This window comes from Lissotriton helveticus, chromosome 10, assembly GCF_964261635.1.
Source record: "Lissotriton helveticus chromosome 10, aLisHel1.1, whole genome shotgun sequence".
Classification (NCBI taxonomy): domain Eukaryota; kingdom Metazoa; phylum Chordata; class Amphibia; order Caudata; family Salamandridae; genus Lissotriton; species Lissotriton helveticus.
In genome coordinates, this window is record NC_136071.1 from 818,711,643 (window position 1) to 818,731,395 (window position 19,753).

General features: G+C 45.2%; 1 long non-coding RNA gene across 4 annotated transcripts in view; it reads right to left on the reverse strand.

Annotated features, from left to right (window-relative positions):
- LOC144784542 (uncharacterized) overlaps positions 1-19,753 on the reverse strand; it is a 346,194-nt gene that overhangs the window by 46,877 nt on the left and 279,564 nt on the right. The gene's annotated exons all lie outside the window — the stretch shown is intronic.

Consider the following 19,753-nt stretch of genomic DNA (forward strand, 5'->3'; position numbering starts at 1 on the left):
AGCCCGGAAACAGAGGTAGCTCTAGCGGTCAAACTCACTTTTTCCCTGGCAGGGGTACAAAATGAAGTAACACTGTTCAACGTATATATATTCATCCAAAACGATTAGTAAGTGACTCTGCGAAGTTAATTGATTGAATAACCACCTACTTAGGCCGCATTAAAATTCCGAACCTTATATTATCAGGGGACTTGAATAAATACTTAATGGGATCATCAAAAGAAAATGAAGTTTGCTTCCTGTCCTCAAACTATAACATACCAACACAAGGGGTTTACGCATTGGCGGCCTAACCGGGAAAACAGATACCTTTTGGAAGAATTTGAACACCTTAATCTCAGGGCCGTTAATGGAAGATTAGCCAATGACACTCCTCCAGTGGCAAGCTATTTCACTGCACTAACAAGCTCGTTTCTGGATTATACGTTTGTTAGTCTTTCACTGTTCACATACGCAACATGCTTCAGAGGGAGCTAGGTGACAAGGGGGACAGTGATCACCGTCCACAAGAGATTACTTTAGCGGCAACCGCTCCGTCTGGCATTCAGCCTGCCCCACATTTAGGCTCAAGCTACACAACAAATTACAAGAGGATCAAGTATACGGCAGAGAGCATAGAGTCCTTAACAGATACAGCAATTAATCTTTTACCCTCGCAACCGTTTGAAAAAGATCTTATACAAACCTGGGAATGTTTCACCATTAACCTTAGCAATCTACAGGCCACGGAAATAAAAATGAGGAGCTTTCCGGTTCCTGCACAAGCGAAAAAGCTAACTAAGTTCCAAAGAGTGCAAATAAAAACCCTTAAGAGAATATTAAATGGCTCTATAAGATCTCTGCGACATGATCCAGGGAATACATTGCTCCTTTCATCCCTGCGGCAACAAAGAACTAAATTAAAGAGGCTGAAATGGAATATTAACAATAACTATGAACAGGACTTCTGGGCAAAACTTTTGCATAATATAAAGCATAACGCCAGCAATTGCTTCTGGAAATCAGTAAATACAATCATCCACCCGCAACATGGGGGACTTTCTTCCCACATTTTGGAGGAAACCTGGGCAAGCTACTTAAATTCCCATTTTAATAGTCAAACTAACAGTCTGCAGAAACTAGAGCAAAGAAGAGCTGATTTGGATGAACACTATACTAACACTGGAAGAAAGGAAAGAGGCACTAATAACCTCCCTGACTGTCATGCTGTTTAACCCATCATCAGAAGGAAGGGCCACTCGCCACTGAGCATCTAACAATCAGGAAATAGATCAGGAAGGAAAGAAAGGAAGGAGCGCCCGGCCCGAATGGAATCCCACCCGCAGTGTTCAAAAAAAGGCCGGAAGAATGGGCAAAAATACTCCATCCATTATTTCTGGAAGAAAGATTACTGGGTATTATTCCAGACTACTGGAAAGGTTCCACGATTATTCCGATCCATAAAAGTCGCAGTAAGGCTTTGCCAGCCATTTATCGTTAAAGAGGCCAAATATTTTGCTGGTACACTGCTAGATTAACTTAAAACTTGGGCAGAAGACAATGACATATTCCCACTAAATCTGACAGGTTTCCATAAAAATTCTGGTACGATATCCGACATCTTGGCAATCTTGCTGATGATAGACACAACAAATACGAAGAAAACACAGCTGCACGTCTGTTTTCTTAACTATAGCGCCACATTTGATAATGTGGAGAGGTCTAAACTGTGGACTAAGCTAGCCAGATGGGGCATTCCAAATGCTCTTTAATCAATGTTAATGCTTTTACATACCGACACCTAGGTACAGGTGAATTTAGGATTAAGGTCTCATCTCTCAAGAAAAGTAAAAACAACAAAAGACTCAAACAGGGCTGCGTGTTGGCTCCCAACTTATTTAATTTATTCATGGCAGACTTACCACAGACACTTAACACCTGTAACTCCCACGTGCCCAGACTGGGGGGCACTACCCTTTCCAACTTATTATACGCAGACGACATAGTCCTGCTCAGCCATACGGTAGTCAGCTTGCAACATCTCCTTAACGGATTGCAGGACTATGCAGTACAAAATAGCCTTTCAATTAACTTTAAACAAAACCAGGACCATGAAAATTAACAACAAACTAAACAAAAGGCACCTCTGGCACCTGGACGGCAAATATATTGAATCAGTGGAGTCTTATAAGTATCTGGGTGTCTACTTAGATAAAGAAGGATCAAAGTTACCCACCAACAAGAAGAGATCAAAAGGAAAGGGATGATCCTTGCCTTAACCATGAAAGGTTTATCAGCCAAACTATTGGGACCAACGCTGAGCCCTCTTTTAATGGTAGCACAGGCTAAAATTCTACCTACATTCACCTATGGTAGTGAAGCTTTGCGAGGGAGAGATGCCAATCTTTTGGCTAAAACACTAATAAAAGCATATAGAACTATGTTCAGCCTCCGGAATTATACCTCCCCTCCACAACTTAGACTGGAGTTTGGCCTGTTAAAGCAATCTTGGGCCAGATATGGAGCATACATTAACTGCTGGAATAAAATTAGAACATCAACCCCTAAATCATTAAACCATCTTCTGTGGCAAGATCTCCAACAGAGGGAAATTTCAACTGCAAGAATGTATCTTTAAGAGGCACTGGCAAATGCAGGCTTGTCGCACTTATGGAACACACAGTGCCACCATTCAACTCTGAAGAAATTAGTCTGGAAGTAGCTGAAAAAACAGTCACTGGTGGAGTATAAAGCAGCTTTTTCAGCTAGAGCGCATGCCTGGATGACTCTGAATTCTTTTAAGATCTTAGCCCCCCCCAACAATACTTCAACCTGGGCTACCTAAAAGCACAGAAATTAAAATTCTTAAAGCTACGACTTGGCGTGATACCACGCATGCAGCATCTTCCACCATGGAAAAGGGTGCAGACTTTTACAGTATGCAGTTTGTGCAAAAATGGCCAGGACGACATCATCCATACCGTATGTTCTTGCACGGAGATGCTTCAGGAAAGGAGGCAACTGCTAAAAATCCCCTTCAACCAAAGGGGAATTTGGACAAGGAGGCAGGCAGTTCTGGCATGCTTCAATCCAGCATCACCACAACTGAACTCCATATTAGTTAGATTTCTTGAAGTGGCCAGGACAAAAATGCCAAATTGTCACTAAAGGTTTTTTGGGGCAAAGGGGCTGTTGGACAATCTATTTTAACTGCTTAGTGGGAGTAACAATCGCTGCATAGACTGGGCCACTTATAGTGGCTGCTCTTGGTATGTTTAAACTGGTATTTTTTTTTAACTTGCTAGTAATGGAAGTGTCTTTACGGTATAATTAAGATGAAATGTTATCATTGCGAATCAATCTTTTATATATAGTGCTTTTATTTTTTGTACGTTTTGCAATGGTTTTCAGTAACTCTTCAAATAAAATAAACTGAGCAGTGAAACTGAACATAAAGGCGTTCCATTCTATAATCAGAGGGTGATCATTACAACTTACATATCTTCTGTACAGAGATGTAACCACCATAGAAGTTGCAGTGACCATATCATAAATTGTAGTAGCAGTGTTAGTCTCACTGGTGCATGCATTTGTCCTACGGCAGCTTTACATCCCCCCTCCATCCTATAACTTACAACGTAAACATTCCCACCCTCTCCCTCCCCTTGACCCACTCCTGTCCTCCGATGGGCCTATAAATAGTTGATTTAGTCCCGGTTTGTTTGTATTCTTCCAAATAATTGGGTTACATCTGTGCGTGTATCTGGTTTGTTAGTGCCTGGGGGATCTGTCTTTGGTTTCTACATTTTGTATTGGTAGGTCAGTACTAGACTATAGCGTCTTATTGTAATGAAGCTTCAGAGGATATAAAGAGTTCATGCATTGCATCCTATTCAAGTGGAATTGGGGTATTTCGTAAGCCCGTAGCTTCCTCTCTCCTTTTTGCCATGCTTTCCGCCCTAACCCCTCTGACTACTTCTCCATGCCAGGTGAGCATTGCAGGCGGAAATGCGGATTTCCACCTCATAGCAATTGAGTGTTTTGCCAATAATAGGGCTAAGTTAGCAAATCTTGCATTTACGGCGCAGCCCTAGTATGCAGTATTCTACTGTGTCTCCCCCTACTATATTTTTAACAATTCCTAGGACCTTCATCACATTTTCCCAGAAGAGGACCAATCGAGGACAAACCCATAACAAATGTAGAAGATTAGCAGTCTGTGCAAAGTATCAGGGACATTGATCTTCCTCCTCCGGGTACATCTTTTTTTAATTGGTGCGGTGTAAGATGAATAAATCAATAAAAAAAATATTTATAGAGCGCGTAGCTACCTAAGGGCATCCCAGCGCTAATAGCAGCTGTGCATAGACAATGGCTCATTACTGAGCGAAATTAAGGATAAACCATGTTTTGAGAAGTTTCCGGAAGGCTAAATGGTTGGACTCATGACAAATGTTAGGGGAAAGGGCGTTCCACAGCCTGGCAGCGTTATAGGAAAACAAACGGCCACTGCTTCACGTCTTTTTTATTCTGGCAACTAAAGCCACACACGGAGGTTATCCGAGAGCAGACACCGGTCAGAACAATAGGGCGAGGTGATGGAGCGATTGATAGGCGGTCCCTTCCCTTCTAAAAACCTGTGAGCAATACAGAGAGACTTACATTTAATTATCTCCATTATGGGAAGCCAGTGAAGGGTGTTGAGTGCTGGTTTGGCGGATTGGCAGTTAGGAATCCGGAGGAGCATGCGTGCTGCACAGTTTTGCACAACCAGTAGCTTTGCGATGGTTGCATGGGGATCTCCTAGATAAAGGGCATTCCTATAGTCCAGGCGGCAAAGAATTGGAGCCTGGACCATGAGTTTCCTTGCAAGGAGCAGGGCCGAGACAGTCTGGCCACAGCAATCCTGCATTAAAGATAGCATCAGCTTGTTCTTATCTCCATTCAACTTCAGATATGAAAGCTCCATTCACTAGGCCATTTTCTCCAGGCTTGCACCTAGTCCAGGGGAGGAGTTGTCAGAATGGTTTAAGGCCACGAGTTGTGTATCGTCAGCGTATGTGATTATCTTGACGCCAAAAGGAAGAACTATCTCAGCTAGCAGGATCATATATGCATTAAACAGAGTGAGACTAAGGGAAGATCCCTGCGGAACACCGTAGTTGAGAGACATACGTTTTGAGATATTATCTCCTTTGAAGACCTGAAAGGACCTATCTTCCAGGAAGGATTGTGTAACATCATGTGTTTAATAATTTTAAATGTTCCATTGCGGGATACTATTTTTGGGGTATTCCAGTGTGAGGTCCCATTCTTTGTCAATTATTTCTCTACCTATATCAATGCTCCACTTTTCTCTGAGCGTCTCCGGGGAAATTGTCGCGTGGTAGCGAATTCCCTTGTACAGCCATCGGGTTAAATGCCTTCCATTGCCCATAAGGTGTAGTGTATGTACTAAATTGTGTTTGGGGGGCTCTCTACTGTCTGGCGCCCAATACCGTCTAATGTACCTAGTGACGCTTGCATGTAGGATGTAAACGGAATTTGGTACCCCTTGTTCTCTAACAAAGTTCTCATGGTCTAATAACACACTGTCAGCAAACAGCATCCTTACAGTGTTCACTCCTTCTCTTGTCCATCTGGAAATGCTTCTAGCTGTGATTACTCCTGTTGGTGTGGGGATCCCTATCAATGGAACATTAGGGGCATAGGGGAGTAACCTATTAGTGTATTGTATTGCTTTTTTCAAATACGTGAGGGCTGTTTTCAGTAAAGGGGGAGCCGCTGTTGGGTTCCTTCCTCCAGGTAATAACATGGTATGGAGGGTCCCCTGATCTAGTGTCTGTTGCGTCATCGCTATCTCATGGAGGTTATGACCTGCAGCCCAATATGTTGGCCACTGGAGTTGACTCGCATAGCAGTAGCCTTAAAGTCTGGGACTTCTAAGCCTCCCTGGTCAGTACTCAGTTGAATTTTCAAGAGCCCTACTCTCCTGCGGCACCCACCCCATATTAATTCTAATAGCAATGTGTTCGAAGTTCTAGAAGATGTTTGTTGATATTACTATGGGCAGATTGGTGAAATAATATAGCAGTCTTGGGAGCATAACCATTTTTGAAATGGCAACTCTCCCTGCCACCGAGAGTGGCAGTGAGGTCCAGAATGCGATCTGATTTTTAAGTGCCTTGGTTGCACGTAATAAATTACCGTCCAGCAGTTACTGTATTCCCCTATATATTTGTATACTGAGGTATTTGAAAGTAGTAGGAGCAACTGGGAAAGTCCCCGGGCCAAATGGGATCGGCTCTACCCATGCTGTATCATTGAAATAGTAGGTATACGATTTGGACTCATTGATGAGAGACTTTGGAATAGAGCACATATACTTGGGATGGGTTCGAGATCTCACTGCAGGTTGTTTAAATAAAGAATGATATCATCTGCGTATGATGAGAGAATATAGGTGGTGCTTCCAATCTTAATAAATTTTTCCGTGGCAACAGAACAAAGTTTGATGGCTAATGGTTTGAGTGCTAATAGGAACAAAAGTGGAGACAGCGGGCCACCCTGACGCGTACCATGGGCTACTGGGTAGGACTGTGAAATGTGGGCTCCCGTGTGTAATAAGTTAACCCATCTCACAAACTCCAGCGGGATCCCAAATTTCAAAAGGGCGGTTAGCATATATTTCCAGCTTAGTGTGTCAAAAGCTTGCTGCAGTTCTAGGGAGATACAACCAGCTCCAGCGTTATCCGCCGTTGTGGAAGTCAATACGCAGTATAGTCGCCTAATATTCAGGGAGGTGCTACGGCCAGGCACGAAACCACATTGATCTATATTTATTAGTTTTGGCAAGTATTGAAGCAGTCTGCGGGATAAAATTTTGCTTAATATTTAATATTCAGTGTTTAGTAAAGAGAGAGGTCAGTATCCGGACATGTCTGCTGGGTTCCTGCCTGGTTTTGGGTGGGATGTGACCAGTGCCTGTCGTTTAGTGGGAGGGAGGGACCCTGTATCTAGTGCTTCCCGGTATAGGCACTCTAATTGGGGGACCAATGCTGACGAGAATGTCTCATAAAACTGCACAGGAGGCCATCCAGCCCTGGGGTTTTGTTCCTTGGGAGTTCTTTAATCGCTTCTTTAATTTCAATTTTTTAGATGGGTTCTGCTAACTCTTTTTTGGTGTGCTTCTAATAATTGGGGGAATACCAGACCATCTAGTAATGCCTCCAATGCATCTTCCTTGGGATCACTAGGTGATGCATACAATGTTTCATAATACTTCATAAATGCTATATTTATGTCCGATTGTGTGTCTACTGTGGTTCCCTCTGTCATGTTGATCTCTTGTATAGGGGCGGAGAATGGAGTATCTTTCAGACTCCTGGCCAGGAGAGAGCCGGACTTTTATTTAATTTTTTTTATAAGCAATTTTATTGTCTTGACAAGGAACAAGCACCAGCAGTACAACATTGGATAGCAGCAATATTGGCATACAGCCAACTGAAAAATCAAATACATTGCCTTTTAACCCCAGCATGTAGCAATGGATACCAGCATTATGTACCAAGTTCAGGTTACTCCACGGCACCCAGCCATTTGCCCCACACCCTTTGATATTTCTTGGGACACCCCCATGCTTCATACATGGGTTTCTCTTGTGTGTGCGCGCACCAATCCACTCCCCTTCGCCATTTCCCCCAACATGGTGGTGTGGGAATATTCCAGGATGCGGCTATGTCCCGCTTGGACACAACCATATCTGTATTAAAAAGTAGTTTCTTGTTACTGGACCCATCCAGCCCATCCGTAATCCCAAGAAGGGAGTGTTGTGGGTCATGAGGAACTTCCCACCCCAGGACCTCAGTAAGCTCGCTTTCAATCTCACCCCAGAACCAAGCCAGTCGGGGACATGCCCACACCATGTGGAAAAAGTCAGCCGCACCTCGTGCACGAGGCGGATGGATGAAAACTAGCTCAGTGGAGGTGCTTCGGGGTTATGTAGGCATTGTGTAAGTAGAATAATTGGATCAAACGGAGTTTAGCGGATGCAGTGACCACCTTGGGTGATACAAGGGCATCACTCCAGTCTTCCTCGTCCAGGGGTCCCACCCACTCCTCCCATTGGCCCCTGAGTCGGTCTAGTGAGGTTGGGGTGTTGATCAGCATCCGGTAGATGCGGGAAACACCCCCTTTCCCAAGTCGCCTGCATGGTCTGTGCCTCAGGGGGACTGTATTCATGGATCTGGATATCGTCCGATATATGTACATGGAGGGCATGACGCAGTTGCAGGTATTTGTAAAATTGTGATGGATGCAGGGAGTATCTGGACTGGAGGTCCTTAAAAGAGCACATGTGGCTGCTCACCCACACATCACCGAGTTGAGAGATCCCTATAAGATCCCACGTTCGAAACCCCTACAGCCCACTGACCTCCCTGAGCCATGTGCCATGTCGTGGAGGCATGTATTGGGTGAGTTTCTGTGTCTACAGAGCTGTCCGCCAGGCTAGGAGCGCAGAGGACGTGACTTGGGAGAGCCTGACTTATCGGCCTCAGCATGTTGTTTTTGTGTATATGTACGGTAATCTATGACTCATAGTTGCTCTAAGAGGTCAGCGTTTGGAATGTGGGCCTCATGAAGAGCCGACTCCTTTGAGGTGTCAGTGATTGCTGTCTGCTCCAGTAGCTTTTTATTTCTTTTAACTCTTTGTTAATCGTTTCTCGGGCTCTAATTATTGTGCTGATAGTTACCCCTCTAATTTTTTTAATCGTATCTTTATTGATTTTCTCTTTACATATTCTTCTTGTTCTACAGGAATTATCTTGAACATTGTGTTTGTATACAAACAAAACAATCAAAAAACAATTCCCATCACCCCCACCCCTACCTCTGGCTCAATCTAACATTTGTATGTACTACAGTAAGTTACCAGTCGTGCGGGTTTAGGTATACACATCACGTAAGTCTGTTACAGCATATTCATAGTACATATGTAATTCACAATATTATACCCCCTACAATGTTTACACCACCTGACTTTATTTACATTCCTGAGCCATACATTCTATTACTATTCCTGTACGCCTTTGACCACAAACTCTTCTATTATTACATTCCAATCAAGTGATATTGGCACCTTTCTTGTCCCCTTCTGTTCCTCTCTTTCTAGCTCCGCTCCATCAGCCCTTCCCCATCGCACAACCTCATCGTACCAGTTTAACATTTTGGGTTTTCTTGTTGCCTTTCATTTCATGGTTATATTTCTTTTTGCCAGTATCATTGCAAGGTTCACAAACCAGCGCATAGGAGTTCCCTTTTTCCTTTTGGGACCGAAACGTAGTATACAGCAGTCTCCTGATGTTCCTTGTTGGCGCCACACTATTTACTAGGTCCTGCATGGTCGACCAATAATTCAGTAGTCTTGGGCAGTCCCATAACATGTGTAATAAGCCCGCATTTGGGAAACAGCAGCGGGGACAATCACCTGATGCCTCTGGAAACATTTTACGAAGTTTATGGGGGGTTAACTACACACGGTGTACTATCATGAGTTGGATAAATTTAAACTTCGGATTTCTAGACACCTTACACGGGTGTTCTAACAGTAACCCCTATTCTTTATCTGTGAGTGGGCAGTCAATGTCTGCATTCCATAAATCTCGAATCAATTGTAGTGACACAGACGTGTGTGTGCGGATACCCTTATATAGCCATTTTATCAAGTGACACCCACTGCCCATCAAGTATTGCATGTGTGTTAGTGCATGGGTCTGTGGTTCATCCCCTTCAGGGGCCCACTTTGTTTTGATATAGCGGTAAATGTGTGCGTGCAACAAAAACAATATATCTGGTACTCCAACTCCCGTACAAACGTGTCATGATTCATGAGTGCACCATCAGTGAAGAAATCGCCTATCGTGGAAACTCCCACCTCTGCCCACACCCTGATATGCCGAAGTGTCATCCGTCCCGATGAAAGTGGGGGTGTAAGACATTGAGCTTTTGGTGTAGCGCGTGGCTCTGTCCCAGAAACCTAGGGCTGTGCGCAACAGCGGGGACACCATTGATGGAACCTTGCTTCCTGGTAACAGTAGGACATGCAGTTCCGCTCTCTCCCACGCTTGTGTAGGCATGGATATTTCTCTCAAGTTATGCCCTTTTATCCAATATGCAAGCCATTGTAACTGGACTGCATAACAATAAGCTCTCATGTCAGGGACTCCAATCCCCCCTTGCTTTGTGGCTAGTTGCAGTGTGGCAAGTCCTATACACCTGCGTCCCGAACCCCATATTAATTCGATTAGCATAGTGTCTAAAAGTTGAAATGTATGCAGAGGTATCAGAATGGGCTGATTAACAAAATAATATAACAGTCTGGGTAGCATCACAATTGTAGCTATGGCTATTTGCCCAGCTACCGATATTGGTAAGCAAGTCCAAAACGTTATTTGTTTCCGAAGTGATGTTATCGAACGAGTTAAATTATCATCCAGAATATCCTCCACATCTCTGTATATTTGAATGCTGTAATATTTAAAGGTAATCGGCGCAGTCTGTAACTTCCAGTTACCAAATCGATTTGGTTTGGTCCTGTTCACATCTTTAAAAAAGAAGACATGGGATTTGTTCTCATTTATCGTGAGTCCGGAAAGTTTTTGGAACTCAGTAAAAAGACCTTGTCTAGGTTGTTAATAAATAAAATGATATCATCTGCATACGCTGACACCATATGCATCTCCCCATCGATATTTATCCCTTATGACCCGCCATCATACGTATCTTTTGCAGAAGAGGTTCCAGCGCTAAAATGAATAACAAGGGCGAGAGTGGGCAACCCTGTCTAGTGCCCCTCCATACCTGGTATTGACTTGAAATATGGGATCCTGTGTGAGCTCTTGCTGTGGGATTCGTATAAAATAATCTCACCCACCAAATGTATTCCAGTGAAGTTCCAAATTTAGGCAGTGCAGTCAACATATATTCCCATTTTAGCGAATCAAACGCTTGCCGCACATCCAAAGAGATTTAGCCCCTTGGGTTAACATCCGCAGGCACCTGTGACATCACCATATGAAGCCTCTGAATGCTGGGCGCCGTACTCCTGCGCGGTACAAATTCACACATGATCAGTGTGTATTAAATTGGGGGAATAGTGCAGTAATCTATTTGCCAATATCTTGCTTAAATTTTTGTGATCTGTGTTGAGCAGCGATAGGGGCCTATAATTCGCCATATCTCTACCGTCTCTACCCGGTTTCAACAGGGATATCACCGTTGCCTGCACAGTAGTGTAGGGGAGGAAGCCATTTTCCAGTGCTACCCTATACAGCTTTAACAGTCGGGGAATCAGCAGTTCAGAATACATCGCATAAAGTTCAATAGGCAAGTCGTCGTTACCCGGTGACCTCTTTCGGGGGAGAGCATTTATCGCTGTTTTAATCTCCATATGCGTAATTGGCTCTTTTAAGTCTTCTATCTGTTCGTCGCTTATTGTAGGAAGCTGCATACCCTCAAAAAACACCTTTCTTCCACCCTGTCCGGGGACGCATACAGTTGTTCGTAATATTGACGAAAAGCGGTGTTAATTTTCAACTGAGTGTACTTCCACTCACCTTCTGGGGTATCTATTTCAAGAATAGGAGACACAGGGGTGTATCTTCAATAATCCTAGCAAGCAGGGGGCCCGCTCTAGCCTCGTTCACATGTTGTTTCTGTGTATATAATCTATAGTCTAGAACTCGGAGTTCTTCCAGTAGTTCTGCATGTGTTATATGTAATTCCTGCAATTCTGGTATGCTCGCGATATTCGTTACCACTTCCTGTTCTAGCATGCCCAGCCTATCCTCTACTTCCACGCACCCCAACTTTCGTACTGATCGCCATCCCCCGTATAACCTTCTTAAATGCATCCCATTCAATCTGAGGGGTGCTTATGCTTTCAGTGAAATATTGGGTTATGGCCGTCGAAAGAGCATTCCGGAACACAGTGTCTTCTAACAGAGACAGGTTTAATCTCCACGATGGGATTGGTGTCGAGATCTTCCCCCACAGTAATGTGGCCTCTATTGGGTTATGATCTGAATACGTTTTACCCAAATGTGTAGTACCATAACAGTGCCCAATAGCCATTGTGAGCAAAATATCCTGTCTATAGAAGTGTGTAGGCAATGCGGTGCAGAGAAGAAGGAGTATTCCCTATCTGTGGGGTGCTTCTCTCTCCAAACGTCTCCCAGTCCCCATCCTACCGCCCATGCCTGAAGCGCATCCGTTTGTTTCCTACAACCCGCCTCTTGCAAGCGAGGGTGTGATCTGTCCAGTCCTAGGCACAACACTGCATTGGAATCACCACCCAATATCCACGGGTATCCTTCCCATCCCACTAATACCATACTGAGGATTGCTTAACATCTGTCCTGGTCCGTGTTTGGGGCATATATACTTCCTAGTACTATGTGTACGCCTTCCAACAGGACATGTAACAACACATACCGCCCATTCACAGCTGGAAGGGAATTCCATTCCTGAACCATACCACTGCCCCCCTGGCGAATGCAGAATAAGAAGTATAAAATAGCCGTCCCCTCCATTTCTTAAGGAGCTTAGGCCTAGATGTAGGTAATAGCAAATTACTGAATGGTAAATACCGAATTTTACCGATTCGGTATTTACTATTCGGTAATTGCTATGTAGGTAAAAAATTCGGTAAAAATACCGAATCTGTAAGATTCGGTAATTACCCATAGGATTCAATAGCAAATACCGATTCGGTAATTACCGAATCGGTAAAATTACCGATTTTACAAGGGGGACAGGGTGTCACTTTGACACCCTGTTGCACCCCTGTTACTGGCTTGTGTGCCATGTGACACACATACATGCCCTTAGGGCATTTCTGTGTGCCACATAGCACAGGTGTTCATGCACAGATGTGCATGTACACTGGAATTCGTTATTTACCATAGAATAGTATTCCATGGTAAATAACGATTCGGTAAGGGCCTGTGGCACTGATTACAGTGCCACCTACATTTTGATTTACAGAATCGGTATATTTACCGATTCAATATTTTACCGATTCTGTAAATTTACCGAATCGGTAAATATACCGATTCTGTAAATTAAGCCTACCTACATGTCCGATCCCAAATACCGGTCGGTAACGGCCGAAAACGGCCGTTACCGACCGGTAATTGGCGACCTACATCGTGCCCTTAGTGGCTTCCGCCTGTATTAAATGTGTTTCTTGCATAGAAACAATTTGTGGCTTCCTACGGTTTAATTGAGCCAGAATTCTATGTCGTTTATGTATGGACCGCAAACCCCATACATTCCAGGAGGTACGTATATATCTATTAGGTTGCGCCATCAGGGTTCCAGACGCACAATCCAATTACCATATATATATTCCCTTGCACTGTGTATCCCAAGCAACATATGTAGTCAAGCCAGGAAACCCAATCAAACTCCTCAATACTAGGTTCTCCCACATAACGAAAGAGAACTAAAAAAACTCCAAAATGTTCATAACTAAGTGCAGTTGCACTATGGGTAGGGGCCACCGCTCGAAGCATAGCCCACCGCACGTAACACACAAGGTCAGGGACCTTAGAACCCCCGTGTTCAAAAAGTTAAGCATTATTATAGACGTTTCAAACCAATCATATCTCCCTTTCACAGAAAGAATCACACAGGTGGCCTATGTAATATAATCCGTATGCAACTCATTATACTCATCTGACTGTGCAGACCAACAACAGGTGGTAATCACTGTTATCATCCCAGATAGTCATTAGCAGTTTATGGAGTGACCAGTGGGAAGAGCGTCATGCTAGATGCAGAGTCAGAGCGATCATCTACATCTTCCAAAGAGTTCACAGTGTCCGCCACTGATTGAGCATCATGTGTCGCCAGCGCTTCCGCAGTCAGAATAGCATCCATTTCGCTGTCCGACATCTGTTCTTGGGACGGTTGTCCTCCTTTGCCAGTGTCAGTTTGTTTCCCTTTGTAAAGTTTGCCTCTTCTAATCCGCTGTGCTTTTGGTTGCTGTCTGTGGTGCGAATGTAAGGATTGTTACGAACCCGGTGGTGACAGAGTAATTTCCAGCCAGTCCGCTGCTTCTTCTGGGCTATCAATAAACAGGGCTTTTTGATCATAGAGAACCTTGAGGTGAGCCGGGAACAACAGTGGATATTTCAATTGGTGCAGGCAAAGTTTCTTTTTGACATCTTGGAAAGAGGCCCTCGTTCTTTGCACTGCCAGCGTAAAATCCAGGTAAAGAGAAATCGTTGTATTCTCAAACGTTATTGGAGCCTTCTCTCTTGCCATACGCAGGATCATGTCTATATCTTTGTAATTCAAAATTCGCGCAATTATTGGCCTCGGTGGCGCTCCTGGAAGTGGAGACCTGGTCGGAACTCTGTGAGCACGCTCAACACTAAAATGGTCAGTGAGACCCATTGTAGCCACCTGTTCCCGTAGCCATTTCTTGATGAATTGGGTTGGGTGGGCCCCTTCGCTTTTCTCTGGCATTCCCAGAATTCGCACATTATAGCACCTAGAGCATCCTTCTGCGTCATCCACCCTGTCCTGCAAACCTTTCAGTTGACGCTGAAGTTGCTCAATCTGGGATGAGTGTGTTGTTTGCTGTAGTATAAGGTCGTTCAATGCCAGCCTATTGTACTTTTTTTTTTTCAAAACCTTTATTGAAGCTTTGTTCATGGAATACAAGTCTGATACATTACATTGCAAAGCATTATAAAGCTGTTCAGCAGCGATGAAAGCAAAGGTCCTCTATAAACATACAGCCAAAGAATACCCTCCTCCCAGTACCCCCCCCCCCACAAATACTAAAAGTGTAGCAAGACAAAATTCTACACATTTCGGAGCTTCGTGTATTCATGAACTCACCATCTATTCTACCGCCTGAAAAGCAAGGCCCACCATCATGTCAAAAAATGAATACGCATGGCCCATCTCCAACTCCGAGGGACTGCCATCATTAACCCCACTGAATGTGCTTTCACGGCATATCTTTCAGTGGTCCCCTAGTATAATCATTTCAGACGTCCTCCCCCAGTTCAGGGACCCCCGCTATCAACCCCTCCTCCCCATTCCCTTGTGTGCCTTCGTCGTTCATATGCTGTGCTAGGAGGTATGACACCAAGGGTCCCCACATATCTTTAGGGTGGGAATTGAGGGGGAGCTGTTCCGCATAGCTATGTAAATGCTCCTGCCAAGTAGCCAAATCTTTAATCCATTCTTTAAATTTAGGGGGTCTCCCTCGCCCCCACCTACATGCCACCCTCCTTTTGGCTATCAGTAGCCCCATTGCAAGAAATTTCTTGTGTACAGTCTGTACCGTGTAATTCAACCCCAGAGGTCCAACAAGTGGGGACGCCATAATCTGCACACCCAACATCTCAGACATCCCCTCAAAAACCTCTGCCCAATACGCTTCCACCCTGGGGCACTGCCACGCCAAGTGTATAAAGTCTGCACCGTCCCTGCCGCATCTATCACACCGATCGTGCTCCCTTAAACGGAAGGGGTGAAGTTTAGCTGGGGTATAATACAGACGATGGAAGAATTTGTAATGTATTAAACGTAACCAACTCCTGCCGGTGATCGCCTCTGTTTGCAGGCAGCTCTGCTCCCATTGGTAATCGGTCAATGCCACCTCCAAGTCCCTGTCCCATTCCTCCCTCGCACGCAAGGGGGCTCCAACGGGAACATTTCTAACTTGCTTATAGAGTAGGGAAATAACGTGTGTGGGTGCATCAACCTGCAATAGCGTGTGTAGTGGTGTGAATACTTCAGGTTCCGCTGGGAATGTTTGGGTAACCGCTCTGATATTCTGTCTAAGTCGGGTATACAAAAATAGGTCCATGCTGGTGGGAGTGTGGTCTCCGAAAAATTGCTCAGCGGTACGGAATTGGCCTCCTACGTATAGGTTGCCCCAGGAAGTATATTGTAGCGTGCGCAACATTTTGCTACCCAAACCGTCACACGTGACCTGCAGCAATGGGCTGCGTAGCAACGGCAACCTAGGGAGGTCCATAAGGGACAACCCCATCTGACGGGCAATCCGTTTCCAGGCCGTCACAGTATAATCCACCGTGGATGGATCTGTTCCCCGTTCTTTAACTTGTGTAAATAAATACCCCTCGGGGGGGACTGGAGCCATATATCCATCCTCCACCGCCAGGTGCGCCATGTACGGAGGTGGATGCAGCCAGTACGCAGCATAGTGTGCCTGTGCACAGAAATAGTACTGCTCGAGGTTGGGGACTTCATAGCCACCCTGATGATAAGGCGGCGTAAGTGTCGCCAAGTTCAGCCGAGCCTGCTCCCCCCCAAATAAGCCTAAGCAGCTGTGTTTTAAGGGTTCGGAAAAAGAAACTGCCCGGATGATATGGTATGTTGGTGAATAGATAAAGAAATTTAGGTAAGATTGTCATTTTGATGAGAGATATCCGACCTGCCATCGAGAGGGGTAGCTTCAACCAGTGGGTAATGTCAGTGATTTTATCCATGGCCCTACCATAATTTGCACGCATGAGCTCGTCCTTGTTCCTAGTAACATGTATGCCCAAATACTTAAACTTCTCCGCCTCCCACTGTAGTGGGAAATCTAGCTGTGTCTTATCAGTCAGCGGAATTATAGCTGATTTAGCCCAGTTAATCTGGACACCTGAAATGGCGCCAAATTTCATAATTTCCCTCAGGACTGGGTTGAGATTATCATGAGGCTTGTGTACATACAGCGTTATGTCATCCGCATAGAGGGATATTAACAATTGCCTAGTGGGATATACCAGGGCTCTATGCTTATGGTTCTGTCTTAGCTTCGCCGCTAGGGGCTCGATCGCCAGCGCGAAGAGGACAGGGGACAGGGGGCACCCCTGCCTCGTGCCTCTGGAGATGGGAAAGCTATCAGATCTGGTCCCATTCAGCATTACTGAGGCCCGCGGGTTAGAGTATAACAACTTTAACCAGTTAATGAAGGAAGACGGCATGCCCATGTGACCGAGCGTGCCAATGAGATAATCCCATTCGAGGGAGTCAAAAGCTTTGATGGCGTCAAGAAAGACCGCCACCGCAGCACTGTTAGGATAAATGTCTTGTCTGACTGATAATAAGGTTCTAAAATTATGGGCGGTGGACCTGTTGGGGACGAATCCCACCTGGTCGGGCAGAACAAGTTTCTCCATTTTAGAAGGTTGAGGCGAGTCGCAAGTACTTCGGCTAAAATGTTGGTATCACAATTAAGAAGCGACAGCGGTCGGTAGGAGTCACAAGAGGCAGGGCACTTTCCTGGTTTCAACAGTGCAATAATCTGGGCTTCCCTCATGGTCGTCGGCAATCTCCCTTCCTCTAGTGCTTCATAATACACTGCCTTTAGGATGGGAGAGAAAGTAGTCACAAAGGTCTTATAAAACTCCACGGTCAGCCCGTCAGTACCCGGCGCCCTCCCCGACTTCATAGTCATGATGGCTTCAGTAATCTTGTCTACCTCTAGGTGGAGGTCCAGGAACTTCCTCTGAGTATCTCCCAGCCATGCCAGGGCAGTATCCTCAAAATAGGACTGCAAGTCTAAGGGTGTCCCCCTCGGAGATGAGTAGAGTGTCTTATAAAAACTCACAAATGTGTGCAATTGTTCCGGCAGGTTCCTGTGTATTCATCCCTCCTCATCGCGCACGTCCACAATGTAGTTCGTAAATCTAGGGGGGCGTACTGCATTTGCCAAGGCTTTCCCCGGTCGGTCTCCCTCCCCAAATATCCGTGCTCTATAGGGTTTCCCTCTAAACTGTCTCTCCTTATCGGCCGCCTCCTCAAATTCAGACATTTTATCGCGAAGAGCAGCCATTGTGTTCCCAGTCTCATCCCCCTCCACAAAGTCCCTCTCTAGGGATTTGAGTTCTCTTTCCAATCTTTGTAGTTGTCTACGGAGGTCCTTCAGGATACCCCCCCTTTGGAGATGCACCAGCCACGCACAGTCACCTTAAAGGCCTCCCACACTGTTGTCAGGCTAGAGTCTGAATTTACGTTGCGTTCAAAAAACTTTTTTATCTCCTGTTCCAGTTCAGCCCTAAATACTTGATCCTGGAGATGTTGGGGATTTAGACGCCAGTGAAGATAAGGGGAGTGATCCACAGGGGGCTGCAACCTAACCCTGACAGGCGAGTGGTCCGAATACGTACAGGCCAAGTGGGATGCCTCCTCTACCCAGTGCGCCATACCCACCGTTACCAGCACATAATCAAGCCTCGCCCAGGACCCGTGCACCGCCGAGTAATGTGTCCCCTCCCTCAGTGTAGGGTGCTTGTAGCGCCAAGTGTCTAGTAGCCAGTTGGAGGTTGTGATGTCCTGCAAAGTCCTTTGCGAGTTAGCATAGTGCATATGATCAGGGCGGGATCTGTCGGCCCTAGGGTCTGCCAGCCTATTGTACTTCACTTTATCTGCCAATTTCGCGTGATCAGCTTTCATCAGGGTAAGGCTAGTAGTCAGTGTATTTATTTACGTTTCCATCACTGTTCTGGAGTCGCGTATTTCACGTAATAATAAATCTAACTTGCCGTCTGTGCTAGTGAGCTCTGTGGGTGGAATCACATCCGTGTCTGGGCCGCCCATCTGCGTGTCAGGTACCGTTCTCGACAGGCCTTCGGGGCCTGGGGTTCTGATTGTTTGGCCCTCGGACGTCCAATAGCTACAAGAGGGTCAGAATCTGTGAATGACCCTTCTTTGAGTGTCCAGCAAAACCTGTAGTATAACTGATTAGCCCTCACTGATAAAATCTGGTAAAGTCTTGTGATAATCAGCAATCCAATATTTATCTTGCTTTACTTCAGTCTTTGCAGGGTTCACCGCTATCTCTGTTGTCCAGCCCCTTCTTTTATATGTATATCTCTCCTGCACCCCCTTCAGGAAGCCAGCTCATGCTCATCATCCGCAGTCAATTGCAGGCCCGGTTCTAGCGGGTGGGCCAGGCCCACCCAAACTTGTGCCTGGCCCACCCAAACAGGATCCTTGGCCCTCGCAGTGAGGGCATGAATGCAAGCGTGCAACGCCTTTGGGATCAAAGTGTTTCAACCCTCCCCCATCGTGTGTGTCAGCCGGTGCCGAGGGGCGCACACACACAGAGACAGTTTCAGAGATTATCGCAGCCGTACCAGAGTACTTCACAGGTCTTTACAAGACCATGTACATGTTAACGAGGCTTTGTTTATTTTTTTCACCCCTTCATCTCTGCACAGTGAAAGGTGACAAATCCTTTCTTTGACAAAAGGTAACCTTTGGTAACCTTTGCCTACTGTCCTGCTGCGGTGATATTTCTTTTTCTATGCAGCGCAGGAGTAAAGAAGTGTGTTTATTTCTATTCACCTTTCCTGACCCCTGCAGTGGCTTATAACATAAGGCTGTGACACACAGTTTGACTAATGGAGTAGGTAAGAGAATGTGTTACAACTATTTTTTTTTCTGTTTAAAATCTGCACAGGTCCAGCAGGACACATACTTCATGTGTGCTTCATTTAAACCGTTTTTAACATTATCATGGCCAATGCAGGACAACAATAATAATACAAAATGCTGTCTGTTGGTAGTTAAATGCTGATGAACTGTATTTTATGTGGATAGCTCCAGGGCTTTAAGTGGAATGAAAAAACTAGGGGTCTCTCAAAGGGGCGTGCCAATGTAATTGAGGACATGGCTTAAAAACAATATGTTAAAAATCTGTGTTTAGCAGTGTGCGGCCTTACTTGTATTTTGCTGT